Raw genomic sequence first — 17,428 nt, 5'->3', positions numbered from 1 at the left:
TACCCCTAAAAAATAAATAGGTGAATTATTATATACATCTATATATAGATATATGTTATTAATATCAACTTCACTTTTTAAAAACATTTATCATGTATAGTTATATTTCTTGTCACTTGTGTATACATTGTACTATGTTTGCATTTTAACCCGTCAGGGTTTCATGTTTTTTGCAATAAATATAACCTAAATCTGTAACAATACCGGAAATTTGCGTCGCTCCGAATAACAACAGACTTTTAATTATTCATTTCCTGTTGTAACAACCCAGAATTTGACTCAAACAACAAAAAAATATCTGAACTCTTCATCGACTTATCAGGTGTCTCTTAAGAAGGGATAGCTATTATTTAGAATTTACACATTCCAGTTATATAGAAATCCAGAATGCCACTAAAGGCAGACATCACTCTGTGGCTTTTGACTCGTTTTTTGTGGCCTCCAGACCTCGACGAAGATCCAATAAAAATCGAACAATTATATTTAGGACGCCTATTGACAGTCCGTTTCCTATTTGGTTTGATTGTTTCACTATCATTAATCTTTTACGTGTGGAAAGTACAGGGGTTTAAAAGTCATAAAATAACAGTGAGGATAATGGGCGGATATGTGATATGTTTAGTAATACTCACAATTATTGTATTGGACACTGAACAACTGTATCATCATTATTGGTACCAAGAGCACCTTGGTAGACTAACTGTGTGTTTTAAGTTATCTGAGATTGTTTTAGACGTGTTTACAATGTCACAGTGTACTTACCCAAAGAGAGAAGACATCAGAATGATTGGAGGGATAGCTGCTGCAAGCTACTCGCTTGACTTTGTTGAAATATTGTTAATATGGTTTGGTGTAACTATCGATTAAATGCTGCTGTAACTTTTGAAAATAGATATTTTTAAGAAGGAATCATGTAATTTACTTTACCTGACTGTAGTCGTACCATATGTACTTTGCATATATGCAGTTTGTGAATAAGAAACCATCAATAATTCATGTGGGACTGGCTTGATTCTAATTCAATCATGTCAATAACTACTCTTTTGTAGCACAAGAACCTTTTTTATGAGGTATATTGCACATGTACATTTACATTGTGACTTTGTACAAGAAGTTTCTGTTTATAATTTTACATTCCAAAATTTGCATCAAATTGGTCATCAAATTGGTCATTTGAATACAAATGTTGATAACATTATGAATTTATTATCAAAATTTACCATTATTTATGAAATAAGATAAGAAAAACAATTAGGTACATGTACATTACAATGTATTTATACAAGTACATTATAGCAAATATGTGTGGTTCAAAAGCTCGTACATGTACATGACTGACTACATGTACCCCAAAAATATGTGCATTGTACATGTACATGTAGGTAATATATTCAACAATTTTGTTTTAAGAATTCTGATTTTTAATCATGTTAATGTGGTACATTTATTTGAATATTTAGCAAAACGCATATTTTATTTACCATAAACTGTTTACACAGGTACATTTTTATCCATTAAGAATTCATGGAGAATTTATCATGAGTTTACATGTATATACAAATGTATTTATATAACTGTATAAGAACCATTTGATTAGGACAAAAAAATTATGATTGATCATACATGTACATGTTTAAAAAATGATTTGTGTATGTTCAATAGATATAGGAAAATGTGGTGTGAGTGTCAATGAGACATCTCTCCATCCAAATAACAATTTATAAAACTAAACAATTATAGGTCAATGTACGGCCTTCAACACAGAACCTTGGCTCACACCAAACAAAAAGCTAGAAAGGGCCCTAAAAATATAAATTACATAAACAAACGACAACTTCTGTATATCAGATTCCTGACATAAGACAGGTTCAAACATTTGCAGCAGGATTAAACGTTTTAATGGTACCAAACCTTCTTTTTTCTGAAACAATAGCATAACATCACAACATAGAAAACCACATGATAAAATATCAATTGGAAGGCTTAACCCTTTAACGTTCCTATTGGTCAATCTGACCGATATAAGCTAAATTTGTTGAGGAGTAGTTTGCATGAAGTTTGGTATTGTTGACAATTTTTGAAGTACATGTGTGGTTGTGGGCTCAAATTAATGATCAGAATACCACCAACTTGAATTTTGGTGTCTGAAACCAACAAAATGCAATGCATTATGTCAATTTGCCCTATATTGACAAGAATATTTTTGGAGAAAACTTTTTTATTTTTATTTTTAAATAAAATATTTTCACAAAATGTCACAAGACAAATTGTTGCTGTTTTTTGTTTTAGAATGACAATTTTGATAACTGTGCCGTGATCATTTACAAGAATACTATCAAAACTGTAAGTAAAACCCATACACATACAAAAAAAACTGATTCATAGAGTATCAACACTGAACAAAACTCAAATTACAAGGAATTTTCATGTTTTGTTTTGTCAGTTTTTATAGCAAAAGAGATGAGAACATCTAAAATGTGTTAAAAATTGTTAGCCAAGTCGGAATAGCAATAACAAATCTTTGTTTCTTTAGTGTCTTGTTATGAGGGTGTTGAATATCGTATCGCTAAGATATAGAAATAGTGAAATAAAGACGAAAAAACGAACATTTCTGAATAACTTTCTTACAAATTTGCTTGAAAAAATAATAATTTTCAAAAACTAGCTTCTAAAGAAAAAGAAGTTGGATTATGTTCTCCAAAAATTAATTTCTAGTCTTACAGAGAAGTTGACTTATATGCTTAAATTTCATAAGTTTTCCAATAGTTTCTGTGGCTCAGTGGAAAGATGCACAGTCTTACACCCGGATGATCGCGTGTTCAAACCTCACTGCCGGATGATGAAAAAATAAATTCCTATATTAAATAACTTAACTTAACTTTACTTTCAATTTCAATTAAGACAACTGAAATACATGATTACATCAAAAAGAAAAAAAGAAAAATTTACCCCCCCCCCCCCCCCCTTTTCTCCCCTCTCTCTGTTTTTGTTACATTCTTAGCCTGGTCACTCAATAATGCTAGATTTTCATTCAATATTCACTCAAAATTCTTTCCTAAAGGCTCATTCTGTAAGCAGTTATGAATAGTACATGTGTACATCTTTAACTTAAACTTGGCCCATTTATTTGACTTTGACAAAAATTCTCAAAAAATCCACTATTTTTCGGTGTTTCGAGTCTTGATATTTCTACCAATCAGACAGGCTTTGCATCTCTCTGTATAAAGTTTTCACCGATAATGTTTCCGAAAGTCTTCATGCATTAATTTAACACTAAAACTATGTTCTATTTTTGTCACTGAATGTCTGTAAAACCCCTTTTCCGCTTGAATTGTACATTTTTGTCACTTTAATTCAGCATGTCACATGACTTTTGAGAGATATCACGTGACCAACGTATGAATTATTTTCCTGAAATCAAGTTTTCCTGAAACCTTTGTCAATTATCTATCAGATGAGTCTAACTTGTCCTTTGAGTGAGCTTTTTATCGAAATGTGCAATTGATTGAAAACAGATATCCTTTATTCGGAAAGAAGAGGTAAAAATCCTTGAATGTTAAAGGGTTAACTCAATCAAAAATCAATGTACACATGTATATAATCAGATAATGACAATTAAATTAAATTCTCTGTAAATTTTCAATTACATAAAAAAGAATGATTTTAGTCACAGTGGGTTTTTTGTCACCTTTTGAAGTTTTGATCCATTTTGCAGTACCTACATGTATGTTTTTATTATACATTTATATATTTAGTGTATGTTTGATATACATTTGCGCTATGATTTTTACGCCAACAAAATCTACATTAATATATAATTATATATACATTGCATGTACATGTACAATGTGTCGTGTAAAGGTCTCCATTTTTCAGATATTTATTATTGTATGAAACTTAAAAGCTAGTTTTTGGTATATGGACATGTAAAAATAATTACTGGTATATAATTAGATATTTTTGAAAATGTACATACAAAAATGTACATGTAATTGTATGTACAATGTAGACTAGTACATGCAGTATTTATAAATCACATTCACAGGCAGCATAAAGCTAACACCAATCAATAAATCAATCACTCAATAACATGTACATGTACATTTACACATAACCTGATTTATTACAACGCATACATAGATACACATTTTACCTACATGTGCATGTTATAAGAATGAAGATATACATGTTTAATACCATATCTCCTTATTTTATATAAGTGACAAGTCCCATATCTTTCTACACAATTTTATATTTTGATACTATTATTTTCTTTTATATGTGTACTGTACATTTTTGTATATTGACATTTTTTACTACTCTTAGCTGTTTTGATGTCATGCTTAACCTTGGCTTTTAATATTATTTTACTTATGTTTTTAAACTTACATGATTTAGAATGTATGTTACTTTGTACTGTATATGTGTAACAAATGAGTGCAATCTGACTGTAACTTCTTGTGTACACTGTAAAATGTATACCCTATAGGTACCTTTTTTGTACTTTGTTTAAAGTACATGTATTTAACAACAGGAATGATGTGATCATGTCTGGATAATTTTCACATTTTTTCAAAACAATACATACAGTTTTACATACATCTACAATGTACATGTTTGTTATGACTGTATGTATGGTTTTCAAAGTCATGAACCCAAAAATATATTTTATTTTTCATTAAACATGTAAAAGATTGTTTTATTAGACTTAATATTCAATAATGCAACTTTACATATTTACATTTTTTATGGATAACAAAAAGAAAAAATCAAAAAAATACAATGGTCAAAAGAAATAAATGACAGATTTAAACAGTGTTCTAGCAAAGAATTTAATACAGACATGTATAGTATTTAAAAGGGCATGTAAGCCCAGTTTCTGGTTTGAAAAAGGACAATTTGATCATGTTTAAGCTTGAAACCATTAAATGAAATAATATAATATTTCTATTTTTAAAAAAGGCAAAGGGGATCACAAAAAGGACTCAGATGGGGTTGTATATACATGCCTACAGGAGCACAGAGATATTCAGAGGCGGATTTAGGGGGAGGCCCAGGGGGCCAGGCCCCCCCACCCTTTTTTGTGAAAAAATGGTTGCTTTCAAGGGAATCACTGAAGCGTGACTGGAGCAGGCCCCCTCTTAGGCCAGTCAGTGGGCCCCCACTTATGAAAATTTCTGGATCCGCCACTGATATTGTTTGATTTTTGTCCTTTCATGTTTGTCTCTCCATTAATAAATCATATAACTATGAATGAAATATCAAATTGAATTTGTCATGAACACAAAATCCTGGTATCTTTCACTGTACTTAAGTAAGGTGTTTGTCATGTTTGTAGCAGGTTAATTGGTTTATAGATGTGTGCATTAGAATTTTTATTAAATATATTTTGAATTTTTGAACAATTGTTATTTCTTATTCATAAGAGTGGTGATTTCAAACTGCACCTTCTTTTACAATGCTATTAAACATGCAAAGGTATAATCCAAACATTATGATTCATTATGATAAAATTGAGAATGGAAACGGGGAATGTGTCAAAGAGACAACAACCCGACCGCAGAAAAAAACAACAGCAGAAGGTCACCAACAGGTCTTCAATGTAGCGAGAAATTGTATGAGTACATTAGTAGCAATAGACCTCTTATTCTCAAGATATGACACCAAATGTGGGAGTCTCTACCCAAAATATTTAATTACATTGACGTGGCCAAACATTCAGATGTCAAATAGAATACTTGATGGATTGTCAAATGTTAGTTTATGTCCAGTGGCAAATATTGCATGCATGTTCAGAACGTGAACGAAAATGGTGGTAAATTGAATAGGAACATAAAGTTAGCCTTACAAGATTGAAGGTCACATTAAAACACATCTAAAAGTTGTTGCCAGGGTTCATAATGTGTAGATATCAAGGATACTCTCTTAACACAAGGCTGCAGATTTTATTATGTTGGTCATCAAACAGACTCCAAAACTTACGCATATATAGGTATTATCACCGATGGATAGAAGACCTGAAAGTGACAATATTTATTATTCTTAAAAATACTGGAGTGGAATAAGAAAATCATGAAGTAAACCCCATCCATTCCTACTTTAGCTCAAACTCCTCATAAGTAAGCCCTAACAAAGAAGTGACCAATAAAAAAGGAAATGTAAGTAATAAAATTGAGAATGGAAATGGGGAATGTGTCAAAGAGACAACAACATGATCAAAGAGAAGAAAAGTGCATACCTTATATAAAGGTTTTGCTATTAACTAGATTTTGAATTCGAAATCGATTTATGATGTTTTAATAAAAAGTAATAATAACAAAAATACCGAATAACAATTCCAAGGAAAATTCAAAACTAAAAGTCGCTTTATATCAAATGGGAAAATAAAAAGCTCAAACATTAAATGAATGGATAACAACTCTCATATTCCTAACTTGGTTCAAGCATTTCCTAATGTAATTAAAAGTGGATAAAACAGCTGGTTGAATAGCTAGGTAATGCTCTCGCTTATATGACATTTGCATTAAAACTCTATTACATTGACAACACTATGGGAACAAATCACAAAGACATAATGAATAAATTCTCTCATAATCCTCATCACTATATAAAAAATATGCTATTACAAAAAAAATAATATGACATATAGACAAAGCACATAGGCAAAAATGAAAGACAAGAATACAAAATAACCATAGCATAATAACACAATAACGGGATGTATAAGTACTGAGCAATGTCAAACTTTTAACTAAAATGGGCTGATTTACAAAGACAAATAAAAGATCGCTATAACACGTAATTGAGATGACAAACAACGTAAGCCTAGAATCTATACTGCAAGACAAATTGTCAATTATATTATTTGTGAAGCTAATACGGAATATTTATCAACAAGGTTTAGTATCTTCCGATGAAATTCTTTTTTAGAAAAAGGTCGAGACGTCTTATGACAACCTTGATTCATCAATGTTCTGCTCAGACATTGGTGACGGTTTATAAAGTCTGGGTCTTGAATACCGAATGCGTTTGGAAATTTATATCCCATATGCAGGTGAAATTTGTATATTACTACAAAGATCGGGGGTATTTTGACTATGAAAATTAAAAAATGTCTCGTACGTCATAGAATAACGATAAGCTACTCATGCTACTGATACAACGAAAAATAGAGCCGTGGTGTAGTGGTTAGAGCATCGGACTACTAACACAAAGTTTCCTGGCCTTGGAGGCATAAAACTTTGCTCAGTGCTCGGAGCACAAAAATCATGCTCGAAACATGAAATCCAGCAATTTGATTGGTTGATTTTCGAGTCTGAGTACAAAAATCATGCTCGAAAGTTTTATGACCGTGAGGCCTGGTTCGATTCCCGTATGGGATGAAAATTTCAGGAACTCAATTTTCGACTCTCCCTTGACACCATTTGCGACTATGGTCTTGAGGAAACGATGATAGTCCGTCGGAAGGGGACGATAAATGGCTGACCCGTGTTAAGAGAGAGCCATATCGCTTGCACGTTAAAGACAATTGTAGATTTCGAAAAAGAGTAGGCTAATGCCGCTATAAGGTAGCACTCGCACCCGCAAAGTGGAAAGGGATTAATATAAGTTGCAAAACTTGTTTCCCAATCCACTCTAAATAAGGGAGCTACCATTTGATTTTTAGGGGGGGGGGGGCTAGGATGAAATAAAAAAAAAATAGGCAGGATAGGAGTTTTGTACTGAAATACATGATTACATCAAAAAGAAAAAAAGAAAAATTTACCCCCCCCCCTTTTTCTCCCCTCTCTCTGTTTTTGTTACATTCTTAGCCTGGTCACTCAATAATGCTAGATTTTCATTCAATATTCACTCAAAATTCTTTCCTAAAGGCTCATTCTGTAAGCAGTTATGAATAGTACATATGAAAATTAGGTCAAGGTCAGATGACACCTGTCAGCTAGACATGTACACCTTACAATCATTCCATACACCAAATATAGTAGATATATTGCATAAAGTATAAGAAAAACAGACCAAACAGCAAAACTTAACTATAACCACTGAACCATGAAAATGAGGTCAAGGCCAGATGACACCTGCCAGTTGGATATGTACACCTTGCAGTCCTTCCATACACCGAATATACTAGACCTATTACTTATAGTATCTGCGATATGGACTTGCCCAACAAAACTTAACCTTGTTCACTGATCCATGATATGAGGTCGAGGTCAAGTGAAAACTGTCTGACGGGCATGAGGACTTGCACATACTCAATATAGTTATACTATTACTTATATAAATCAGAGAGAATTCAACATTACAAAAAATCTTTTACTTTTTTTTTCAAGTAGTCACTGAACCATGAAAATGAGGTTAAGGACATTAGACATGTGACTGATGGAAAGTTCGTAACATGAGGCAACTATATACAAAGTATGAAGCATCCAGGTCTTCTACCTTCTAAAATATAAAGCTTTTAAGAAGTTAGCTAACGCCGCAGGATCACTATCCCCATGTCAAGCTTTCTGCAACAAAAATTGCAGGCTCGACAAAAATTGAAACGAACAATTAGATATTTACCCTAAGGTGCCGCTTCACAATTTTGGTCATGTATACTTATTTTTAGAATCACTAATCATAGATACAAGGATGAAAAAAATTGTATTGGCGACAGACGTGCATTTCGTCTACAAAAGACTCATCAGTGACGCTCAAATCTAAAAAATGGTTTAAAAAAGGCCAAATAAAGTACGTAGTTAAAAAGCATTGGAGACCAAACAGTTGTAAAAGTTTTGCAAAGGGAATATATTCCTGAGATAGAAAAGCCTTAGTATTACAAAAATTCAAAGTTTTATAAACAGCTTTAAATTTAAGATTATGACCATATCAATGATAATTCGTGTGAACACAAAAGTGCTGATTACAGGCCTGGTGATACCCTCTGGGAATAAAAACACCACCATGGCCATGTCTTTTTATTTGTACATCTTATTGTGTTAAGGTGGTATGGGTGTCTTCCTCCATATAGGATTGTAAAAAACAGAGAACCAAAGGTCCATATTTTCTATCATGTTAGCAAAATGGGATGCAGGAATGCAGATATTTAATGTGATTTTCATTTAAAAGAACCAATTTATAAGAATATAACTTACAAATATTAATAGTTTTGGTAGTTTAAAAAAATAAATAATAGGCATTTCAAGGGGAGGTAACTCTAAAACAGTGCATTTTCTAAAGGATTCTACATGAAATTTTCCTATTTTGTATTTTAGTCGGAAAAAACGTATTGTGACCATATCTTTTCTTTTGATATTCTCAAAGCATGGTCTGAAAGCTATCTTTTCCTTAAGTATTTAACAATTCTATCATTTTGTTTAGTTTCTAATCACAAAATGGTGTTTTTTCCTGTATAATTCATACAAAATGTGTCATCTTGTCGTGTCCTGTAGCTTGGAAAATGCATGTTATTGATAATATAATATCATTATACAATCACCACAATATCTGCAAAGAGAAGGAACACTTTTGATGCGACTGTCATACAAGTGAGATGTATAGGGCTATAAAACCAGGTTCAATCCACCTTTTTTCTACATTTGAAATACCTGTACCAAGTCAGGAATATGACAGTTATTGTCAATTCGTTTGATGTGTTTCATCATTTGATTTTGCCATTTGATTACGGACTTTCCATTTTGGATATTCCTCAGAGTTCAGTATTTTTGTGATTTTACTTTTTTTTTTTAAGATTACAAAAAAATGTTACCTTAAGTTAAGAATTATGCAGTTTAAACATATTTTTAGTTCATAATGACAAAAGGATTAGACACAAGTTTTACAACTTAGTAATGTCTTCTCCAAGAATTATGTAAGTGTATAGTCCAAAAAATTGAAACTGTCATGTAGCTAAATGACATGTAAGGTATTTTTGTTTACCTATGTTTACACATACATGAAATAAAATTGAGAATAAAATGGGTCAAATATCAAAGATACCACAAGCAGACCAAAGAGCAGATAACAGCTGAATGCCAACAATAGGTCTTTAATGCATCAAGAAAATCCTGCACCCAGATGTGGGCCTCAGCTGGCCCTTAAATAAAAATGTCTATAAGTTCATTGAAAATGGACGTCATATAAAACTTCAAAACATGTAAATGGACTAAAATAAAATAAAACATCCCAGACTAACAAAGGCCAGAGGCTCCTTTCATACAGCAGAATATAACAAGAGTGCACACATTGAAATGTCTCACCTTCTTTACTTATCATTGATACTATGTTGATACTCCCAAATATAAAACTTTATTATGACTGTCCCATAAACTTAACATTAATCAAGAAAACTATACATTGGTTAATGAACCATGAAAATGAGGTCATGGTCAGATGAACCATGCCAGGCAAACATGTACAGCTAACAATGATTCCATATAACAAATATAGTTGACCTATTGCTTATAGTTTGAAAAATAGACCAAAACACAAAAACTTAACATTGAGCAATGAACCGTGAAAAACAGGTCAAGGTCAAATAAAAGCTGCACGACTGACATATAGATCATGAAATATTTCCATACACCAAATATAGTTGACCTATGGCATATAGCAGGGTTTCCGCTGGCGATCACCATTTTCGCAATTTGCGAAAAAATAATTATTTTGGCGAAAAAATTAGTCATTTGCGAAAGAATTTGGCGAAAGAAATATATAGAACGATTTCTTTTCCTCCATCTTGTTTCAAGTTTCTCGGACTTTAACCAATCAGACAATACTTGGAATTCACCTTGACCTCATTAAGATTTGGACAGAAAAACAATAATCAGCTAATTGCATTTTATAGCTATCGACAACAAAGGACTAATTAATAAAGGTGTTGATTGAATTGTTTGACAAAATGATATGGTTAAATGGCTTCTGCTAAATGTCACATACAGAATTTATTTACCACTTTGCGACACACGTGTTTGAAGAACTCTTTTGACGTCTCCTCTCCTTTTAAGATAGTTTAGAAAAAAAAGCTGTTGTTGTGACGAAAAATGTTTAATAGCAAGAAAAATCTCCGATTTCAAACTTTAATATAGGTAATTGATCAGGGAGACTACTTTAAAGTCGTTTGAGTGACAAGTGTGTTTCAAGCATAGTTTTAAGTCTCAACTTTTTCATTTACGATGGTCAAGAAAAGAAAATGTAGAAAAAAGGTAAATTTTAAAAGAAAAATATAGTTATGTTACTTGGTGAAAAATATATTGTTTTGGTGAAAGAGGTGGCGAAAAAAATAATTGACCCAGGGGAAACCCTGCATATAGTATTAGATAAAAAGACCAAAACTCAAAAACTTAACTTTGACCAAGTAGCCATAAAAATGAGGTCACGGTCAGATGACATCTGCCAGCTAGACATGTACACCTAACAATCATTCCATACAACAAATATAGTAGATCTATTGCATAAAGTATGAGAATCAAAGCGCGAAAGCGCTGTAAAGGCAGTTAATTACAGGTTGTGTGTATTTCTAGTCCAGTTATATCATTATCTTCCATAGAACAGAGGTGGTTTGTAGAATTTAAGATTTAGAGTTCTTTTGTACCTTAGTTCACCTATACATGTATCTATAGTCTACTGTTTACAGTATATTTTCTGTGCCTCGCCATGAAATGCATTTTTAGCCATGGCCTTGTCAGTTTGCTTTAAATTTATGAGTTTGACTGTCCCTTTAGTGTCTTTCGTCCCTCTTCTTTAGACATATAAGAACTTTTCCTTTTCAATATAAATAGACTATTTTTAATTATTGATTGTATACGCATATTCTATGACTCCCATAAAAAAATAGTTCACAAAGATTGACTAGTCTCTGTACTGTGTGTATAGCAAGAACATCAAGTAACATAATGGTAAATGTACATAGTAACATGTCAACTTTTTTGATGACCATACCTGCCAACTGTCAGTATTTGCAGAGTATTTCCCCCATCGAGCTCGAGGCTCCCAAATGGAAATTTTGTAAGAGCAATTTTGTCGACTATTTAAAGAAAACAATTAATTCAACAATGGCTATAAGCTTGTTAATGCAAGAAGAAGCCAACAACCACATTAGAATATATTTGAAGGGAATCCACGACAATCGCCCCATTAGCAAATAGCCCCACTTTTTCACTAACTCGCCCCACTTTATAAAAAACCTGCCCCAACCTGAATTACCAAATCGCCCCACTTGTGAACTGTGTTAAATCCCGTTAATATTACTCCTGCCAACTCGCCCCACCTAATAGAAAACGATAATATCTAGATAAATATATTATTAACCAGGAAGAATTTAGTAATGCCAATTCGCCCCACTTATGTAAAAAGATGTTATCCCATTGTATATAAGTTAAATTCTGTTAATATAACTCTTGCCAACTGGTCCCACCTAATGCAAATCGGTGAAATCTAGATAAATATATTATTAACCAGGATGAATTTAGTAATGCCAACTCGCCCCACGTATGGAAAAAGATGTTATCCCATTGAATATAAGTTCAATTCCTTATATTGCATTATGATACAATTAACAGGTTTCTTTTCAATTGTTATGCAAATAACTAAGCTTCAAAACTTACATTTATTCTTCAGTATATATCAATAATAGTAATTAAATTAATTTTCGGTTTGTTTGTATTCTGTGTAGATTAGTTTTCATTAAAGTGGTGCGAGTTTTTATTTTTAATTATATATATATATATATATATAAACGAGTCTAAATTGAAAACTACGTTCAAACCTATGACTGCGTTGGATAAAAACCGCAATTTTTATACGTGTGCATGTCAAACAAATTTCGTTGTAGAAGGGTCTAAAAACAGCACAAACAACATTTTCCAAAAGACCAAAAGCGTGAAAAAGTATATTTAAACAAAACGCATTTGACTAACAGGTCGAACAACTGTATATATATATCTAAAAATTACCGTTTTTTTATAAGTAGGGCGAGTTGGCAGGAGTAATATTAAACAGGGTTCTCGCTAAGGCGGGTCCATGAGTCCTGGACTCAACAAAATCTGTCTGGACTCACCATTTTCAAAACTGGTGAGTCCACAAATACATCAATATTGAAATATTTTGTATAAACTGAACACAGTTACCATGACTCACCATTGCCAAAAATGACGAGTCCCTGGACACGCCTTCAAAAATCCTTAGTGAGAACCCTGATTTAAAATGATTTAACCAATTTCACATGTGGGGCGAGTTGGCAGGAGTAATATTAAACATGATTTAACCAATTTCACATGTGGGGTGATTTGATAAATCAGTTTGTGGTGTTTTTTTAAAAAGTGGGCCGATTAGCCAGTGGGGCGACTTGTCCTGCTTCCATTTGAAGGCCCCCTTGAAGGTTTTGTATGACTATATGAACCATCTTTCACGTAAAACCCCCAAGTTGGCAGATATGTTTCTTACTCCAGGCAAAATCTACCGGTATGAATGAAAAAGAAGTTTTCAATTAAGGCTCTGTGGCCATAACAGCTGTCTCATTTGCATTTTAACCACTTCCCATATTTGCAATTAAAACAGTAGAAGAAAATTATTCAACGCAAAAACAAAACTTACTTGTAAATATGAAATTCTCTTTACGGTATGAGTTTTTCTAATTGTTTGAGATTGTACAGTAGTACCTGCAACTGCTTATACCTATTTCTTATTCACTTTTGCTTGATAAACTCACTAAATATCATATACATTGTACCACATCTCCTTATTTTTATATGCATTCCAATAACATGAACAATTGTAATTCAATTCTATATACCAAAGCAAAATGAACTGCACCACTTTCATTCACTAGTATGCATCTTTGGGCAAAATACAAGACTTTGTTCTTAGATGACACAATTAATATAATATATATTTATTGATAAAAAAATAAAATTTGGTATACAACTCTTTAACGGTATAAAAAAAAGCACAGCTGTGTCATAAATTGTGAAATTTGTGCTGAAAACATAGACATTGATGGTATTTGAGTAATTCCATATGTGAAGCTCAACATAAGCTCGTCAGTTGGTGGTGGACAGTTATAGTTCCTTTCTGCAGGCTAGGATGAATGACTTTTCAGGAAAACCAATTTCACAAATCAAAACTTTCCTCTAGCATGTCTAGATTTCTCCTACAATATTCATCCAGTTTAGTTCTTTTGTTTTAATTGGACACCGTCCTGATTTTTAATTTTGCAAACCATTCAGTCTCTTGCTTGCAAATGGTGCATGAAAATAGGATGGGTATGGCAGTAGACAAGTCTGTTTAAAGTGGGTTTGTGCCCTGAAAAAAAGTTTTATAACTTAAGTTTAATTGAAACTTGTGCAACACATATACCTAAATAACTGTATAACATAGAAGAGAGCATCATTCGTGTCAATGTTTTGTTCCTGTTTACATTGTCATAGATATTTTTTCAGAAAGCCTGAGGCATACATTGTAGCTCATGAATTCCTGTCATTAGACATTACATCCTAAATTAACATAATTACTGCTAGAATGATTATCAGTATGATAAACGTACACTATCATTGTACAGCCCAAGTCTTCAGTATATATAATTGTTGCATTCATTCACTCCTGTGTTCAGTCGTTCAAAAATTTCTAAACATCAACAAATGAACTTTAATAACAACAAGAAAACACTAGAAAAGATACGTACATACAACCCGTGTTTAAGTGTATTTGAAAGAGAAATAAATCTGGTTAAACGATGTAAAAAGGAGAAATATATCTGGTTAAACGATGTATAAAGGAGGAAAAATTGTAGATATTGCATTACGATGCGTTCTACCTAATAGCACGTGGATATGTGTTTACATATTTAGACTTGACCCAGTATGACCCGTACCTTGTAGGTCACCGCCGTCGTTTAAACACTTGACTACAGTCGTGTATAAGCTAGACAATAAAAAGCTTAAGCCTGTACTATTTGTGTGAAGTAAATGTGTTTGTTCTGTACATTTAAATTGTTTTACCTGGTAGTAAGAACGTATATCTATCCGTTTCCTTCTCAATTCACTTTGTCAAATTCTTCGAGCTTCTTCAAAACATACGTATTACTGCGCCGGAAGTGAAAAAAATATGAGAAATCCTCGTAAAATAATGCTATTTTCAATTTTGTGGAATCCATTTTGTTATATTAATTATACAAAGATAAAAAAAGTTACGATTAATTATGAATTTGCATATCATTATACGGAACGTTTATGGACTATTTTTTAAGTCGGTCATTTTGGCGGTAAATTATGTACACATACACACGTAGATTGGCTGGTACCCGATTGTAATGTTACACATCAAATATATCAAATAGCTAATACCCGGAACGTAGTACCGGGAACCAGGATAATACGTAGATAACATACATAACTAATACCGAAATTGAAAACGCTTTACGGTTTCTCGTTCATAAACCGAATTCCGCTTTGAATTATAGAAGATGCAATATTAATCATGTTCAGTCGACTTTTCATTGTTATATCAACGTCTGAACTAATTAAAGTATCTTTAGACACTTGAAATTGACCCGACCTCTTTCCACACGGAATATACAACTATTGATAGTTTGTAGTCAGGTTGACTGCTTATAATGCAAAATACACACTTATAACAAGTTCTATAAAACCTGAGACTACTATAACACAGAGATTGGTCACTTCCTGTACTGACCAGTCAAATCGTGATTATTTTTGTGTCATCGATAACATCTGAGTCACGTGACATGATGGGTTCGAGAAGATGGAAAATCCGCCATCTTTGACTGCTGAAGAAAAATAATTATTTAGCGAATGTGTATGTTAAAGAGGTTTATATTTCGGTAAGTGTGAATATAACATTGAGATAATCATTATTGTTTGCTTATAATCACTTTAAATAGAAAAAAAATGCAGTTATATACTTGAATTTACTGACTAAATCGGAAGGTAATCTCCATTTTTTACCAGTGTATGGGACTGGGTCAATGAGAAATTCGATCATCACTTATAGTTCAGATGAACAATCTGTTTCCTTGATATTTAAGTACAAGCCTTGGTTATAATCCTTTGTACTCGTGTAAAATTTGTAATTTTACGAAATACCGTTTTTTTGTGATCGTGACATTTCCGATTCATAGTTAAGAATCACACGTGACAAGTTCGAGTGACAAGGTAAATAAACAACATGAGGTCTGATAACGAATGAAAGGTTCATTTATATTGTTAGTTTAAGAAATTCAGACTTATATTTGGATCTGTTAATAAAATAAAAGCAGTCTTTTAAAAGCAGGGAGAGGGTTGGGATCCTGCTATAAACATGTTTAACCCAGCCACATTATTTAAAATGCTGAAATGGAGGGGTCACTATGAAAACTTTTAAAATATAGAAAAATAAAGGTTGGCAGGTAGAACTTACATAAATGAAGAGATTAATGAAAAATGAAGAGATGGATGCCCTATTTATAAAATTCCAATGTCCCCAGTCGGCTCCAGAAGCGATGAAGCAGCGCATCTATTTTGGGTAGGCAAATATCCACTTTTTGATATTGGAGAGCTCTGACGTCCTACGGCCCCAGCTTGTCTTGCAAAACAGCAGTCAGACGTCAGAGTAATCCAGGAGTAATTAATTATGTATGTGTCTGTCCTAGCTAAGTCAGGAGCCTGTAATTTAGTGGTTGTAGTTTGTTTATGTGTTACACATTTGTTTTTCGTTCATTTTTTTTTTAGATAAATAAGGTTGTTCGTTTTCTCGTTTGAATTGTTTTACATTGTCTTATCGGGGCCTTTTTTAGCTGAATACGAGGCTGGGATACGAGGTATGGGCTTTGCTCATTGTTGAAAGCCGTACTGTGACCTATAGTTGTTAATTTCTGTGTCATTTTGGTCTTTTGTGAACAGTTGTCTCATTGGCAATCATACCACATCTTCTTTTTAAATTATGAGATCTTATAATGATAAAGGTTCTATACATTTTCATTGATAATATATTCTTTATTGTAGGATTATCCCAGAAAGAAATCATGCATTGGATTTGGAAGAACGATGAAGTCTACTGGACAAAGTGAAAAAAAATAATTATTATTTTAAAATTTCATTGTCATATTGTTATGCTTGTCTCAGTATATGGAGAAATAAATATTTATGAATTTTGATATACATGTTTATTTATATGTCGATGATTTCTACAACTGAATTGCAGAAATTTACATTCATGCTTAGTCTGAATGACAGGTCAATTAAAAAATACACAAGTAACCACACATCTTGATATATTAAAGGGAAAGCGACTTTAAGCAATACATGTACTAATACTATTTAAAGAGGAGATGTTGGTATATTACAGTAGAGAAAACGAATAGTCTACATTAACAAAGCAATTTACCAAAAAATCAGATGTGACAGACATGAACCACACCCAACCATGCTGACTTGAGACATAGGTGAAACAA

The 17,428-nt window shown here is 32.5% G+C and overlaps 2 long non-coding RNA genes across 2 annotated transcripts; one reads left to right on the top strand and one right to left on the bottom strand.

Annotated features, from left to right (window-relative positions):
- Positions 1-13,857: 13,857 nt before the first annotated feature.
- Positions 13,858-15,499, bottom strand: LOC134708403 (uncharacterized). The gene is made up of 2 exons (XR_010105836.1): positions 14,979-15,499; positions 13,858-14,283 (listed from the first exon to the last, which is right to left on the bottom strand). It is a non-coding gene; the product is annotated as an uncharacterized LOC134708403 (long non-coding RNA).
- A 236-nt stretch (positions 15,500-15,735) lies between these two features.
- On the top strand, positions 15,736-17,131 carry LOC134705536 (uncharacterized). The gene is made up of 2 exons (XR_010105588.1): positions 15,736-15,820; positions 16,980-17,131. It is a non-coding gene; the product is annotated as an uncharacterized LOC134705536 (long non-coding RNA).
- The last annotated feature ends 297 nt before the right edge of the window (positions 17,132-17,428 follow it).

Source organism: Mytilus trossulus, chromosome 2, assembly GCF_036588685.1.
Source record: "Mytilus trossulus isolate FHL-02 chromosome 2, PNRI_Mtr1.1.1.hap1, whole genome shotgun sequence".
NCBI classification, from domain to species: domain Eukaryota; kingdom Metazoa; phylum Mollusca; class Bivalvia; order Mytilida; family Mytilidae; genus Mytilus; species Mytilus trossulus.
The sequence above is the reverse complement of the archived record's forward strand: the minus strand, read 5'-3'. Positions and strand labels throughout refer to the sequence as shown.